General features: G+C 44.7%; 1 protein-coding gene across 10 annotated transcripts in view; it reads left to right on the top strand.

Annotated features, from left to right (window-relative positions):
• The first annotated feature begins 7,322 nt into the window (after positions 1-7,322).
• Positions 7,323-17,679, top strand: part of GREB1L (GREB1 like retinoic acid receptor coactivator) — a 157,043-nt gene continuing 146,686 nt past the window's right edge. For all 10 annotated transcript variants that reach the window (XM_081013038.1, XM_081013041.1, XM_081013040.1 and 7 more), the window contains exon 1: positions 7,323-7,459. The gene's annotated coding sequence lies outside the window, so the exon portion shown is untranslated. The remainder of the gene's footprint in view (positions 7,460-17,679) is intronic.

Below are 17,679 nucleotides of genomic sequence, written 5' to 3'. Positions count from 1 at the left end.
CAGGGACCAAATCAACAAAATGAATTTCAATAGGGACAAACATAAGGCTCTGCACTTAGGCAGGAAGAACCAGCTGCACAAATATAAGATGAGGGACAGCTAGATTGCCAGTAGTACATATGAAAAGAATCTAGGGTCTTAGTAGACTACAAGCTTACGAAGAGTCAACAGTGTGATGCAGCAGCAAAACAACAACAACACTAATGCTATTCTGGGCTGCATCAACAGAAGTCTAGTGTCCTGATCGAGGGAAGTAATACCACTCTATTCTGCCTTGGTCAGACCACACCTGGACCACACCATTCTGGGCACCACAATTTAAGAAAGATAGTAACAAGTGAGAACATGTACAGAGGAGCATGACCAAGATTATCAAGAGTCTAGAATCCAAGCCTTATAAGGAACGCTTGAGGAAATTGGGTATGTTTAGCCTGGAAAAAAGGAGACTGAGAGGAGATATGATAGCCATCTTCAAATATCTATAGAGTTGGCACATAGAGGATGGAGCAAGCTTGCTTTCTCCTGCTCTGGAAGCTAAGACCCGAACCAATGGCGTCAAATTACAAGAAATTAGATTCCAGCTAAACATCAGGAAGATCTTTCTGACAGTAAGAGCTGTTAGACGGTGGAACAGATTCCCTCGGAAGGTGGTGGGACTCTCCTTGCTTGGAGGTTATTAAGCAGAGCTTGGATAGCCACCTGCCATGTATCATTTAGTTGAGATTCCTGTATTTCAGGGGGCTGGACTAGATGACCCTGAGAGTCCCTTCCAGCTCTACAATTCTATGATTCTGAGTAGACATGTACAGGATTGTGGCACCATTGTATTATCCTCGGTGGGAGCTTAACAGGGAATGTAGTGCCACTATTGTCAATTGCTGTAAGGTAAACTGAGAGCTCATGCGAGGAATCATTTTGCAATTCTTCAGGATAAGTCTATCTGAAATAAAATCCAGACAGACGTCATACTGCCCAGCAGACAGGGTAACCCAGCATGAGGATTCTCTGAGGTTAAGTTAGAGCCAGTGTGGTGTAGTGGTTAAGAGGGGTAGACTCGTAATCTGGTGAACCGGGTTCGCGTCTCCGCTCCTCCACATGCAGCTGCTGGGTGACCTTGGGCTAGTCACACTTCTTTGAAGTCTCTCAACCCCACTCACCTCACAGAGTGTTTGTTGTGGGGGAGGAAGGGAAAGGAGATTGTTAGCCGCTTTGAGACTCCTTCGGGTAGTGATAAAGCGGGATATAAAATCCAAACTCTTCTTCTCTTCTTCTTCATCAAATATGTTGAGGCCTCAACAAAGAACAGAGACAGATGAGCAGGAAACATTTCCGTAGCAGCCAATGCAAGGGATGCCAGGATGGGGCTCCTCATTTAAAAATAAAATTAATATAGAGGCCATGAATGAGTTACATGGAACTCAGTAGCAGCTTGTCAAATTGGGAATTCTGCCTGAGGGTTCCTTTATCCCCCCCCTTTTTTTTTGAGGCGGGTGCCTTCCATCCATGAGGACTCTCAGAAATAAAAACAATCAAATAAATAAAGATTTAAAAAATGGTTAAGGGGACAGTGGACAACCTTGTCTTCGTAGTGCCTCTCCTCCCAAGACATCCTGGACTGCCTTAACTAACAAGTAAGAGCTTGGTAGGTGTCTGAGGGCTGGGATTTGACCTTTTCTGTTCCTAATTATCACCATTCTAGAGAACATAATCAATGTATTTTATTTCCAAGCACTCCCTGCTGCACCGTGGCTCTGAAACAGCCTGTGTTTTATTGAAATGTTGTTATAGGCATGCTGGCCTTCCCCTTCTGTCATTATTACTGTTTTTCACTGGTTTATTTATTTTTCTGACACTTTCCTTCGTTCTGCATTTGGGCTAAATCCAGCATTAAGCATTTCTGCAATGTGGGCTCATCATCACTAGGTGTCACAATCCTTGCGTTTATTTTGTAGTGTTTTTTTTCTAGAGCTGCCGATCGACTGCAGTTTGTTTAAATAAGAAAGTACAACAAGGTCCAAATTATCGGGGGGGGGGCTGCAACACACCATTTTAATTTGCCTGTTTGATTTAGCCCATTTCAGAACCACCACCAAAAACCTGTGTAAAGAAATTCAGAACTCAGGATGTATTTTAGGCCAACATCTATTAAAATGAATTGAATGCCATTTAAGGTATCCCATGGCAGGGTGATATAGAAAATGGGGTGGGAAATGTATTGCATAGAAAATGCATTGCGAATTTTAGTAACTATACTTCATTATTACTGTTCATCTGAAATCAAACTTCTCTCAATATTTTCATGGGCCTACATTTTCAATATAGCATACCATGGTTAGCTATGCAATGGAAGGATTATTTGGACCAAAAATTTTGTCCAAAAGATGGACACCATTGTATCCTGCTCTGGCTGAATGCTTCATTAGCACCAAACTGCATATTATACTTATTTATTTTATTTATGTAAAATTGATACCCCAGCCTTTAACACAAGTGGCTGCAGGACAGGTCACACTCACATATAAACAATACAATCAGTGGGATCATTCATGATTTGGAACGAAGTGTCATCAGTATATTGATGGCACCCATCTCCGTCTCTCTGTTCCATCGGTATCAGGAGAGGCAGAGAACTAAACTTAAGATTAGAGAAACCAAAATGGTCAGATTCAACCATTCCTGAGGTCAATTGGATGCTACTTGCACAGGTCGAGTTGGCCAATTTTCTTCATCTGCAGGAGGTTTGGGATGGAAGAGAATTAAAAAATGTGTAATGTAGGGGACGGGGGTCTGTCCTGTCCCTTGGTGCGTGGCCTGTTCCCTGTGCTCCACACAGGTGCTTCCAGAGACCATGGAGGCCGTGCAGGTTCAGGGTGTGGGTTGGGAAAGGCTGGGCACTTACGGCAGAAACCAATTGCTGCCTTGGACCTGGCCTGGTGATGCTCCAATTTGGTGTCGGGGTGTGGCCACGCAGCTTACACAATTAATACCTGTTCTGGGCCTGTTGTGATGCAGTTGAAAAGGTCTTCACTGCCTCCTTGGGCCATGATGATTAGATCCTGAAAGCCAGGAGGGACTTATGAGGCTTGGGATTTTTATGAGGCTGGTGACTTATGAGGCTTGTGATTTGCCGTTAAAAAAAAAGTGCAGCAAGGATTGTGGGAACTAGCATGCAGGCAATATGATAGCTGCTTGCTCCTGTTTATGAACCCATGGAGCCCAAAGATATTAAACTCACTGTTCAGTAAATGTCAAGGCTGAATTTCATCATGTTCTCCCAGAGCATTTCTGTCTTTTGATTACAATCTATGAAAAGCAAGCAAGGTTGAAGCCAGACTGTTGGGTGAGCTTAGTTCCTGTTTACATTAATTGTCAAGTCATGACAGTTGCTTTCAGTGGGATTGATTTCAGTGGGAAGGAACCAAGTTAAACTAATTCAGTCTGGATCCAAACCATTGTTTTGCTTTTTGTTGGGGGCAATTAAGCAGCAGCCACAAGTGCTGTGTATACACTTAGGTTATCCTGATATTTCCATGTGAAGAGCGACTAAGATGCCACAGGGTTCCTTCCAAGTTTGTTTTTCTGTGTCCATACGGAGTTCCCAGATGCATATGTTCAGATACTTAAAGATCTTTGCACACAGCTATATGAAACTCACACTCTTAATGAAAACACGTGTACTCATAGCAATTGTGATGCTGTCCTAAATAAGCAACCTGCTCTCTCTCTCTCTCTTTCTAAGAAATGCCTCACAGGAGATGTATGCCTTTGAACTATCTGCAGAAGTGGTTGCATGCCAGTTGCTCAACTTAGGTCTGTTGGGAGAGTGACTCAGTGGGAGGAAAGATAAAGAAAGTATGTCAACACTGGTTGTAAGAAACCTTCTTTCAACTTTCATCTCCTTGAGAACCTTATCTCCTGGATCTACTTCTTTTCTCTGTGGCAGTGGTCTTGAATTATGAAACCCAAGAACTTGATGCACACTCCAGTACTGTTATGAAGTGTATATCTGTCAGATTATCCTCCGTCATCTCAGACACAATGAGATAAAAAGACAGACATGGCCATAAGGAGCAGAATTCAGAGGGGTTTTTTTTGTTGATCTTGCTGCAGAGACTTCATGACCTTCAGTGAGCCTGCTAACTTCTGTGTCTCAATCTTGCATCAACGAAAGAGTGATAGGAATACTTCCCTCTCCTGTCTTTGCTTTAACCTTCCGCTCTAGCTTCACTAGCACCACTGGCTCTGCAGAAAAGGGGGCATTGCGCTGCCGAAGTGGTTTAGGTTTTTCAACAATGTTTGCACAAATGTAACAGCTTACTTGCGCTTCAAGGACCTTGTGGTGATCAGTGCTAGAACAGGTGAATGTATATGAAGTGGGTCTTTTTTGTGAAAACTTCTACAAGCAACATGAGATTATTTACATCCATCATTTTTATCATGGGAGGGGGGTATGTTGAGATGGGAACGGTGTCTTCAGTTAAGGATGTTCCATACTCCTGCCTGAATCCCTCCAGTTTGAACCCAATTATCACCGTCTCCCTCCCCTCTAGGGTCCCCAGAAGCCTGCGTAAGGCTATTATAATAAAGTCTATTGCAATAAGAGGGGGGTGGAATTGATGCTAATGTAATGGATGACATAATATTTGCAAAGGCTAATCGAAAGCAGCATCAGCAGAGATGAACAAGCCACATTAATCTGAACAGTGAGCTGCTAGTTTGGGCCCTCCTTCAGAAAAGTTCAAAGAGTCTGGCAGCCTTGCAACTGGGAATCGAGATCTCTCTAGGCCTTTGATTGTTTAGTGAAGTGTACTAGAGCTCTTTCATTCCCATGTATTAAAATCATCAGCACACTTAGAATTCCAGGGAGGGGGTGGTGGTCAAGCCTCCTGTCTAGGTCTCCTCCAACTGTGGACACCTATGCAGTTGTGGAACCCAGAATTGATCCCAGTACTCTAGATGCAGTCTCATCTGTGCAGAATAATTGTGACTGTAGAAGGAACCTGTGGGCATCTGAGAAGATTTATGTGGATACATGTGCACCCACAGGCACCACGTTGGTGACCCCTGGTGTACAGGACAGCCTTAATTGACCTAATCCCTTCCAGTTGTTGATGGGCTACATCATCCCAAGCACCACAACCAACAATCAGGAATGAAGAGATGGTCAGGGATGATGAGAGTTGTAGTCCAACAACACCTGTAGGCTGGGGTGTGATAAAATTGCAATGTGGTCAACACTTCAGAGAGGGGAAAAAAGTGACAGGATAAGATGGGTTTATACAATGAACTCTATTGTAGCTTGCAATCCAAATAATATAAAGTATACCAAGTGCATCAAGATTTTTCAAAAACCTACCAGACTGTAATTATGTGTTATTTTAGTTTACACCAGCACAGCCTCTGAACTTTGGGTGCAAGGATGCCTCTGCTTTAGGTAATGGAATGTTTTAATTTGTTCTTCTTGACTCCCCTCCCTGGCATCCTACTCTGCAACTGCCAGCAAAGTTATTGCTCTATCATGTAAGAAAAAGAGCTACTTATGTCATTCTCAGCCCCAAGGAGAGAAACAAGCCAAGGGATCATTTCTGGCTAAGCTCTTGATATCTCAATCTCCAAGGCTAGAGGCGCTCCCCTTCTGAAGGACAAGCAGGAAGGTGAGGGCAGGGGGAGGAGGAGGAGGAATGGGTATGAGGTGGGTGGTCCAACTGAACAAAAGCCCATCTCTGACATCTTTCCCTCCTTCCTTCCTCTTCAGCTTCAAATAAGCTTTCACGGCAGCCTCTTCTGACTCTCACTGCTTTGCTTTCTTCTATACTCCGTCCCTGCCCTTTGACCCCCCAGCTCTAGGCCAAGTCTATCTGTGATCCATTCCTGAGAGGAACTCTCTGGCAACATTCTCGGTTCAATTTCTACCACTGTTGCGAAACCCTCAACAAATTTAACTAGGGAGTAATCCCTACTGAAGAAGGTAGGGCCTACTTCCAAGAAAACGTTACAGCTATATCCTCTCATTTGTCCATCATGCCAAGCTAAGGCATGCATAAGTGTGGTTTCCAGACCAGACCAAGGCCTACTTAAGCTTCAGCAAAGGTAGGCTTGCCACATGCCGGGAAAATTACAGTGGTACCTCAGGTTAAGAACTTAATTTGTTCCGGAGGTCTGTTCTTAACCTGAATCTGTTCTTAATCTGAAGCACCACTTTAGCTAATGGGGCCTCCTGCTGCCGCCGTGCCACTGGAGCACGATTTCTGTTCTCATCCTGAAGCAAAGTTCTTAACCTGAGGTAATATTTCTGGGTTAGTGGAGTCTGTAACCTGAAGCGTCTGTAACCTGAAGCGTATGTAACCTGAGGTACCACTGTACCGACATGTCCTGGTTTTCAGGTGCAAAAATGGCGTGGGGGGAATTTTGCCGAAGTGGCAAAATGTTTTCCCCAAAAAAGATCAACAATTTTGGTGGTTTTCTAAAAAAAAAAAAGCTCAGCTTTGCGGGTATCAGGAATTTTACTTCTTGAAATATGGCAACCCTAAAAAGGGGTGGTGCCGTCCCATAGAATCGCACGGGAAAGCTGCAATCCTGGGCACGTTTATTTGGGAATAAGCCCATTGAAGTCAACATTTCCTGCTGAGTAAATATGCAGAGGGGATCCCACTGCACTGCATAGCAAAGCCTCTGCCTATTTTCCTAGGTGCGGAGCAAAGCAAACAAACGCAAGGAAGGTATTTGTTCTGTCCGTTTACAACATCAAATTCAACATCACTTCACGAGTGTCTTGTGGTCAGAAAGCCTCTCCTAATCTAAGTTAGGATTGTGGTCCGTGCGGAATCTGCTGACGATAGCGTATTCCAGAGTACAAGGTTGCGCTATTGTGCTCGTGTCCGCGCACCCCCCCCCAAGCCACACGCGCGCACAGCCACCCCTCAAACGTGGCCGGAATCCGCGCGAGAGCCACGACTCTTTGCCCTACTTCTTTCTCCCCCTCTCCGGGACTCTTCCTGAGGCGGAAAGGCGACGCGCCACTAAACCCCACTGAGGCGAGTGGGACGTTTCCGACCACGAGCGCCTCAAAACGCCCTTTCCTCCCCCCAGTCAGTACGAAGCAAGGAAGGCGCCTCTCCTGCCTCCCTCCCTGTCAGAGCCCCCTCGAAAGAGCTCGAAGGACCGAGTGGACGCGGAGCCCGAGAGCGCGGCTCGGACGCCCCTGGGTCTCTGCCCCTCCCGCCGGGCGAGCCGAGAGGGGCGGCCCCGGCCATGCCAGCCCCCTGTCTCCGCCCCTCGGCTGGGCCGCTCCTCCTCCTCAGCGCCAGCGCCAGAGAGGCAGCCGGAGAGCGCCAAGCCGATCGCCTTCGGAGAGTTTCGCGGAGCAGCTGTGCGGGAGGAGGCGGGCGGCACGGAAGGCAGAGACGGGGGTCCGGCGAGACCCCCGAGACCCTGCGCTCCTTCTCCTGCTCCTCGCACGGTAAGGAAACAGAAGCGACCTCACTTCCCGCAAGGGGGGGGGGGGGCTTCGCTTGCCTTTGCTCTGGTGGGATGTTGCAATAATAACAGCGACAATAATTAATAAAAAGCGGCCGGGGCGGGGAAGGGAAGCAGGGGCGGGGAAGGAGGGGGGTTTCGCCGCTCGCTCGTCTCCCGGGAACGGCAGGCCGGGCCGGGCTGCACCAGGAGAGGAAGGGGCTGCGCTTGGAAGGGCTTGTTGAGGGCTGCGGGGGGGGGGGGTCGGTTCTACATTCCCAGTAAACGTCACTACTTTGGGTGCAAAACGCTCTTCCTTGGGCTGGGGTGATCGGGCTGCTTTGGGCTGAGGGACCCAGGAAAGTCCACTTTAGACCCAGTTGGAGAGAAGGGAGATTGCAAAAGCGGGGGGCGGAGGGAGAGAGGACCCGGGCGGGAGATCGTGGCCTGCCCCGAGCCTTGGTCGTCCCCCCCCCCCGAAGAAGGCTGCATGTGGGTGTCAGATTCGCCAACAGACGGTGCGCCTGGCCCGAGCCCTTCGCTTCCCCCCAAACTTGCTAGGCCAGCCCTCTGCCAACAGGAGGCTTCGCGCGGAGCGACGAGCCTCTGGCCGCCAGAGACTGATCAACGCGCTCCGAGTGGGGCGAATCGATCCATCGGGGACGAATGAATTAAACCCACGCGGGAGGAAGTGGGTTGGAAACAATAGATAGTGACTCGCGTGTGTTTCTTTGGACTTGCCTTACCTCGCGCTCCCGGATAGTCTTCTTCCGTGTCGCTGGAAAGTTTTGGGATCCCTTTCGGAGACACGCAGCTGTGGTGACAGTTGGAGGTGACAGGCGCTTCTCTCCGACGGGAGACGGACAGGGGGAATTAAAATATAAATAAAGGGAATCGGCAGGAGGGTATTCCTCCTCCGCCCCTTCCTGCAACATTTTTGCTCTTGGGGTTCATGGATCTTTGGTGGGTGGGTGGGAGGATGGCTTTTACGGTACCAACGAGTACATTGGGTTGCTTTCCCCCCAGATGCAAACTACCAAGTACAGATGTGAGGGAGAAAGAAGTGTATTTAGTGTAAAACAAACAAACAAACAACAACAACACAGAACTGCATGATATCGCTGCTGGGTCCTAAATTTACGGGTGTAAATTTGAAGTAGGAGGAAGGTGGTTGCAGAAGTGCCAAAGTCTGTACAGTACTGTACTTGCCGGGAACTAGGGAATTGTTCCAGAACACTCAGGAAAACATTCCTATCCTGAATAGATACCCGGGCTCCACAAATTTTACTGGACTCAATAATACATGCAGTACCCTGTTTGTTCTCTAGTAATATAGACAGATTCTATGCAGATTTACTCCGTGGATTTCAGTGGGACAAAATTCCAAGTAGTAGGGTTCCAGTCTCTAGGACTGAATTAAGGATGGCTGGCTGAGAGCAATTATCCTGAGAATGCCTTAATCAGTGCAATACTTTGCATATTTTCTTGGAAGTAAATTCCATCCACAGGGTTTAATGGTACTTGCTTCCAGGAAAACTTGTGTAGGTCTGCTGCCTTCATAATGCTGATAGCGTAGGATAAAAACCAGAAGAGAGCTGCAGTTGAACTGATTTGCCTGCATCATTTTTTTGGTTTTTTTATACAGATTTACAGATGTGAAAAATGCAAAATAGAGCTGTAATCCTATGCATACTCATTCAGGAGTGAATCTGCTTGAGCCCAATGGTTCTCAGTAACCATGCATCAATGCCCCTTAATAAAAACAGTCTCATGGAAAAAGTCATGGAGTTCAGATTATTTACTTTCTAGTAAATGGCTTATATTTGTTTTGCCATCAAATTTATGTCTGTTGCTAATTTTAACAACTGATATTTTTAAACATCCCATTTTTACTGCTTACTCACTGTTTGTCAATTCATGTTTTAAATATCACGGTTGTGCTTCCTTTTTATTTGTGTTTTAATGAGTTGTGCATGGGTTATAGGATGTAGGTACCCCATTTCCAATATTATGAGTAAGGAGATATATTGTGGTGCAAGACAGATGGTCTGTTGAAGGAGTAAGGGTTAGATATTTAAGAGCTTTCCCCTTATTTGTTCTGTTTCCCTCCCAAAGAAACCCAGATTGTGTTGTCAGCAAACCTTTATGCCTGGTACTGCTGTTCTTGAATGCCACCCGGGACCTGAGCCTGGATGAGGCTGTTGATCTTGCTGGAAATTGGAGACCTCTCTCTTTTGTCTAGGATAGTCAACACAGCACTCTCTAGATGCTGTTGGAACCCAACTGTCATCAGCCCCATCCAGCATCGCCAATGATCAGGGTTGCAGATATCTATCTATCTATCTATCTATCTATCTATCTATCTCTCATCTCATCTGACTGGGTTGCCCCGGCTACTCTGGGAGGCTTCCAACATCTAGAGGGTACCACATTGACTACCATTGCCATAGTCTATTTTTGATACCGTCTCACCTAGCTGGACAGAATGACAGTTTTTAGGGACCCTTTTTGGTGTATCATCTATCCTGCTGCCCAACAGTATCCCTGCCACAGGTGATAAAAATGGCCTTGGGGCCCTCCTGATAGATATAGGGCAGGACTTCATTGTCACCAAGACAACCATGGGGTTGTTACAAGTCATCTGGGCCCTTTCACATGTAGTAGGGCACACGCTCAGTGGTTGTGATCAGTTGTATAGTGTGTGTGTGTGTGTATGCACATTTTTAACTATTTCCTTGTCATGGTTATCTGGTAACACTGGAATGGGGAACATTGGGCCTTCCAGATGTTGTTAAACTCAGGGACATCTTGAGGGCCATAGGTCACTCCCCTCTGCAGTAATTTTTAGGCTATTGATGACCTTAATGTTTTGGGAGCTGAAGGCCTTGTTCAGATTACCTTTGGCATCTGATGGATCCAATGGTTTTCAAAGTGCCCTGGGAGATTTTCTTGCTGACATGGATTGCATTTTTGCTGATACCCTGGTCAGTCTCTGGAATTTGGAGTTAATCTGGGTAATCAACCCAGGCTTTCCTAGGTGTTCTGTCCTACTGGTTAGAACCATATCAGCTCCCTTGTTTTCCAGGGAGCTTGGGAATCAGCTGGTGGATTAACTGGGATACAGATGGAGTAGAAGCTGATAAGAAGTCTGATGAAACACTGGCTAGAACCATTTAAAGGCCTACTTGGTGGTAAAGGTAGTGTGGAAAAAGAAATACTTTTCTGTTCTCTGCTAATATTGCACCTGTGCTGCCTTAGCCTAGTGGAGCTTATATAAATTATAAGACATTTTCTCCATCTCGACCCTTGGGCAGATTATCTTCAAAAACCAATTGCAGCACCCTTGGTAGACATTTTTCAGATAAAATAATTTGCTTATGCCCTATCTCCAGTTATTCGGTTACAGGAATAAGTCTATATATCTAGCTGGTTAGTATCGTATGGATACATTTACGTTATGGATGTACAAGGCATGCTTGAAGAGGTACTGGCTCTCACCTATCCCCCTAACTCTTGCCCATTATGGCTTACAAAAAGTAGCTGAGAGGAAGCAGGGGGGGGGGTCTGGGAGGTACCTTTGGAGGTTGGAGCAAGTTTTTCTCGCTTCGTTGAGTGGGGTGGTCATGGAGTTATTTCTGGAGAGCCCCTCCAGCTTCACTTTTTTTGAGCAATTAAGGTCTTAGTCCAATACTTTTATCTGATACTTCCCCACCTCCTGGGGCTAGGTGGACGGTTAATGTAGAGAGGGGCCTGAATTATGGACCATTCTTCTTTTTCAACTCATTGACTTGTCAATTTTAATCTGCTACTTTACTTGTTTCTTTAGAAGTGTTTTTACTATTTTATTTTTATGCCATTTGTTTTGTTTTATTTCTATGTGGTTTTCTTGGGAGCCTTAAGGCAAGTGTAAAATTCAGAATACAAATAATGGACTGCAACATAATACTCCAATTCTAAACACATTTCTTTAGTATTAAGTTCCAATGAATTTTGTGGAATGTACTGCCAACCCAGTATGCTTAGAGAGCACAGCTTGAAGCTCTAGTCATAAACAAGGGGTTTACTTGTGTTTAAATGTATAATCTCTAGTTAAATTGTGGTAAGACTAAATCATGTGTGAAAATATGTAGGTAGTTTATTTGGATGATCTGATGAACAACTATGCTACGTCACTGACACTGGGATCTTGCACTTGACTTTAAAAGTAGCCTAGTGAACAATAATGCAATCTTAATGGGGTGAAGGGCAGGCAAACAGTTCATACAGTGTTTTTTTTATAAAAACAACAACAGCACCCAACCTGAAATCCTTTGTAGTTCAAGCTGCAGGTTACACAATCTAGTTCTGTCCCATTGCATAGAGGTCAGTGGGACAAAATGGTTAAGTACATGTACTTCAAATAAGTGACTTGCGTTTTACTTTTGTCATTAGTTCAATTCAGAAGCAGGAGCACATGCTATTGTTTGCCAGCCAATTTAGCAACCAGAATTTCGGATTTATGGATTGAAAGGTTGATTGATTTAGCTTATATACGCCTTCATATTTCAACAGAAACCTCTAAGTGGTTTAACATATCCCAACGACAACAAAAAACAAATATAAAATATAATACGAATTCCACATTCATAATTCCACATACTACTACTCCCACATTTCAAGTAACACAATTAAGTAACGATAAATATCTCGAACAATGTACATAGTACATAGTAAAATAAATACGAACTGCAATCACACTCTCCTTACACTCACCATATCACTCTAGGCACACAATTCTCACTTCATTTTTTTTTTTTTAAATTAACTAACCAATAAGCAGATGCAGAAAAACAAATCAATCAAATAAGAGCAATGCAACAACAACTCCCCATCCCAAAACTACTAATTTCCATCCAGTTCTTGGAATTAACTAGTTTATTTGAACAAAGTTCACTACATACTTTAAACATCTCTGAACTTCACTTGAAAGTAGTTCCAATAATTGCTGGGTGAATGAAAGGTTCATTTTGGTGTAAAATTATGAACAATTCATGTTTGTTCCCTCCCTCCTATCCTAGATTTCATTTAAAACAAAAAGTAAGTCAATCAGACATATATTAAAAAGTTAGTAAACTGTGGAATAAATGTTCTAAGGCTTATTAGGTTGATATGGAGGTGCTGCTGTTGCTAAGGTTCCTTAGCGACTTAATCACCATGGTTAAGCAACCAACAGGAAGGAACATGAGGCATTTCCTGTATTTTCCTTGCTGAAGAATTTCGCTGTCCTCCAATACTGGCACAAAGTGCAGGAACCAAGTGCATAATGCCTTGTGCCATTAACAGCTGTGTGGCAAGCAAAAATTAAACAGGGTTAGCCTTTTCTGGCATGGAAGTACAATTTTAGGGGAAGCATCACCTGTTAATATTCTGTCTGTCAAACATTTTATTATATGATTATGGTCCCAATTTACTTTTAGACCCTTTACTTCATCACAGCAGCTTGTAACATTCTGAATGCGCAAGACAAACTTTTTATGAACTAAAAAGTTAATTTGGATAAACTTGAACTGAACTACCGTATTTTTCAGTGTATAAGACTAGGGTTTTTTTAGGTTTAAAATTGGGGCTCGTCTTCTACATGGGTAGTGCTGAGGGGTGTTTTCTTAATTTGGAGTCCCCCAAAATAGGGAGCATCTTATACATGGGAGTGTCTTATACATGGAAAAATACAGTAGTTCATTTTGTAGAAGGACAAACTTAATCTGGAACCAGCTCTTTTTAGACAGGATGAACTTGAACTCAAACTGCTTCCTTTTTGGAGTGAACTTTCCAAGCACCATTTCCACCCAGTTTTTCACCAAGGAAATGCCCCTCTTTTCGCTCTAGGGAGTTAAGGACCTTCCCCATAAACAGACTCTCTCCCTGCAGGGAGTCTGGCACAGCCACTAGCACGCCTAATGCTTACCACCTCGCAGGGGGCATCCCTGTCAGATAAATATAAAAACAAACTCCCTTCAAGAATAATAATACTCTAAGAACAACACAGAAGAGGGTAGTACCCTTGCTCTTATGACAACCCCAAAGTGAAAACCCAAAAAGGATTATCCCCTTTGGTGTCACCCTTTTGGATCTAACCCCTGCCCACTAGGGTTGCCCAACCACATTATGGTGCCTTGCTTTTTTATATCTATGTGCATCAAATGCATAGGCATAGCCAGAGGGTGCGGGGGGGGGCAGCTGCCCACCTAAATCAAGTAAATAAATAAAAATACTTAACTAACTAACCAACCAACCAACCAGGTCACAGATAGCTCAGTTCTGCCCCCCCCAAACCAAAGTCCTGCCCCCTAACATAAATCCTGGAGCAAATGATGATCAGTTGCTTAAAATCTTGTCGACCACTGTCACACCTTCAAGAGAGTATTAATAAATGAAATATTTTTAATTAAAAAAACCCTGAACTAAAGTTTTAAAAAACAGCAACATTAGAAATCAATGTATTCTACAACAAAAGCCTTTCAAGTAAATGTTATGGCACTTTGGACAGTCAAACTTATATCTGCCTCATCTGTTATCTTTTAGATGTCAGGTAAAGTTTGTGTGTTTCTATGGACTGCTGGTGGTCGATTTGTTTATAGTTTAGGCTGTTTGGTTCAATGTGTAGAGTTAATTTTACCACTTTTCTCATCATGGAATCGTAGTGAAAGGGAAAAAGTACCTAGTGGAATCTTCCCCTCTATGCAGCTTCATGTATTGTCTCCAATCCATGTCATTTTGCTCAGTGTCGTATATAATGATGGGTAGGAAACCTGTGACCCTCAGAGTATTGGTGGCCACAGCTGGTGATACTTAGGTACACTGACTTAATGTTTCTGAAAGGAAAGCTTGGCAAGCAGTCGTTAGCGGAGGAAGAGGAGTGGGGGGGGAGCGCACGGCTCCCGGCAGCGTGATCCCGGTAGGGTGCCATCGCGGCTGCCCCCGCCCTCACTGGGCGCCACACCCCTACAGATGGCATGCCCCGCCCCGCCCCGCCCCTGCCTGCTCTCTGCCACTGCAAGCAGTTGGTAAATCTGGAAAACATCCAGCTACAGCCAGCATGCAGATTGAGTGTTCTGCTTCCCAAGACATCTGTCATAGTAGTTCCATGAATAAATCTCAACTGAGTTTAGCTATAGAAAGTGTTGTGTGAAAACTGTAACAATGCAGTTGTAGGCATGTTTATTCAAGTGTAAGTCCCACCGACTTTAATGAATAAAAGTCCTCTGGGTTACAGCAGAGACCCTACAATGAGACCCTATATTTTCCTTTCAATGTTTTCTTTAGAAACATTTATATAAGCAATGCTTTAAATGTCAAACCATATTTTAACTTTTAAAAACCCCAAACTAGGAGTGCCATTTCGAATCCCCACAACGGGGTGAGCTCCCGTTGCTCGGTCCCTGCTCCTGCCAACCTAGCAGTTCGAAAGCACGTCAAAGTGCAAGTAGATAAATAGGTAGCGCTCCGGCGGTAAGGTAAATGGCATTTCCGTGCACTGCTCTGGTTCGCCAGAAGCGGCTTAGTCATGCTGGCCACATGACCTGGAAGCTGTACGCCACAACCCCAGAGTCTGTCACGACTGAACCTAATGGTCAGGGGTCCCTTTACCTTTACCTTTACCTAAAACCAAAGATTCTTATGGAAATAGAACATACTTCCTGTTTTCTTCCTTTTAGCCTACCTAAACAAGCCATTGCCTTAAAAAAAAGACAGAAAGAGTGGGCAGAGTACTGTTGCACTCAAGCCCTGCTTTCGGACTTCCCACAGGCATCTTGCTAGCCACTGTGAAGATGCTGGACTGGATGGCCCATTGGCTTGATTCAGTAGGCTTTCCTTTTGTTCTCAAGTAGAAAGCAGAGTGCAGTCAGATGATGTTATCATATTTGCCGAGTCCGTGCTTTTGCTTATTCAGGGATCCTTCCCTTCTGAACCTTTGGAACCGCTTCTAGATGTTGGTGAAAAGAGGCAACAGACTCTGCTCCTTACTTGATGTGCATACTTCAAAGCTTCTGCAAGAAGGGCTTGCCCATTCCTGGCCCACTACTCTTCTCCCTCACTGCCCTAACTAGGGCTTCCTCTCCTTTCCTTGAGGAGCTTCTTTCATGAGGAAGAGATTAGAAGGCTGCCTGTCGTAGAGTGTGCCTTGGTGCGAAGGCAGTGTTACGTTAAGCCAGGCATCCCCAAACTCGTCCCTCCGGACACCCATGATCCCTAGCTAACAGGACCAGTGATCAGGGATGATGGGAACTGTAGTCCCAAAACATCTGGAGGGCCGAGTTTGCCTATGCCTGTGCTAAGCCCTGCACCGCAATGATTTTTTCCCCCATTTTGACTGGCTGAAATGAACTAGGAACAGCACAGCTCCATAATACAGCATGGTTTAATTGAACGTCTCTACTTTTTGCCTGGTTACCAGGCATTGTAGTGCCTGATTAATTGGGGCCATTAAAAACAAACAAACCGTATGGTGAAGATTAAAAAGAAAGACGGGGGTCATAGCTTCATCTTAAAGCACTTGCCTTTAAAGGTACCAGATTCAATTCCCAGTCTCTCCTGGTAGATGAGAGAAAGATCCTTGTTTAAAACCCTGGAGCTGCACCCAGCCAATGTAGACAATCCTGAGCTACGTGGACAAATGATCTGACTTGGTATAAATCAGTTGCCTAGGTAATACCAACCAAATGTTGTTGGCCCCAGTCAAAATGCATACTAAAAACGTCCACACAGTTGTTGTTTTTAACTTGGGTAGCTGTTATCTCTCTCCATCACAACAAGCATCAGGGATGAACATTGCTGGAGACCTGCCAAGGCCTGTGTCTCAGCAGAGAACCCCTTGACCCTCAATTGCTCTCAAAAGCCTGTTTGTCTGTGCTCTGTAAGTGAGGGAGCCATGACAGCAGCAGCAGCACCAGGAGGAGCTTCTGCTTACATTATCCTCTTCCTTTGGACTGCTCTGCATATTGGACCCAGAAGAAGAGTCCAAGAGAATAGGCAATGGAGATAGAGGCAAGGTGGGTCCATTCAAGGTGGCGGGAACTGATGGGTCTTGCCTGGGGATACCACCCACAAGCTGGAATTGGCACTCCTCCCCTTGTTACATGGGATCTTGCTTTCTCCAATTCTCCATTTTTTTCCTGTTGTCATTCCCACTGAGTTCCCTAGTTAATGTTTTTAGGACTGTGCCCTTGACTGTCTGTTTACAGCTTTACGAGATACTTATACCAACTGCTGGGGCTGCATGAGAAGTATGGCATGTAACTTTTCCCCACTGGAGATGATGTACTAGCTAGATTGCAAAATGATGCTATCAATCAGTCCCTCTAATAACAAACTCGAGTGTTGACTGCTGATGGAAGTGGAGCCAAAACAGGAAAACTGGGAAATAAGAAGGGTGATATCAGTATGTCCAGGGGAACTACAGGGTTTGCAGAAGCACAAAGATGGTTTTAGGAACCTCCAAAACCTAAGAAGAGAACTGCAACTAAAAGGGAAAAGCCCATTGAGTACTGAGCAGACTTAATGGCCACAGATGGTTCAGTGTTGTAACAGTGGAAAAGAGAAAAGAAAGAATAAAAATATAAAATGAAGGGAGGGGGCATGGAATGGTCTCCTGGGGGAGGCCATGGCCAGCTGGAACCCCAATAAGGACTACTTCTGCTAGGGGACAAGTAGACATTGCAACATTTGATTGCAGATCTCACATAGGTATAATTTTAAAGCACAGTAGCGAAAGAAGGCATCTTTCCAACTCTGGAATGGGTTTGCTTCAGTGCCATGAAGATTGCATGCTACTCCAGTTGTGGAGTGAACTGTGTACTTACCTGGTGATAATTCGTTGAGTCTTTCTTTGATATGCATTGTACATCCATTTGATCTTTTTTAAAAAAAAATTCACCCCAAATTCTTTCACATTAAGTGATCAGTCCACTGCTGTGAAATAATTCCCTCCCACCACCCCCGCCTGAGACTGATAGTGGAGAAAGCTGTTACAAAAGTCATTTTGATGGCTGGTTATTCTAGCTGCATACACTTTGAATAGAACGTTTTGTGTCTTGGAACAGAATCCAGCTGTCTGTCTACTTGGCACAGCTTGTGACCAGGAACACATTCTACCAGTTCTTTGAAAACCAGAACATTGGTTTCTGAGTGCAATTCAGGAATTTTGTTTCAGTTTCCCCTCCCCACCCTACCCGAAAGTTCTCTGTG

This window comes from Podarcis pityusensis, assembly GCF_964106645.2.
Source record: "Podarcis pityusensis genome assembly, chromosome: 7".
NCBI classification, from domain to species: domain Eukaryota; kingdom Metazoa; phylum Chordata; class Lepidosauria; order Squamata; family Lacertidae; genus Podarcis; species Podarcis pityusensis.
This window is presented reverse-complemented; position numbering and strand designations above follow the sequence as displayed.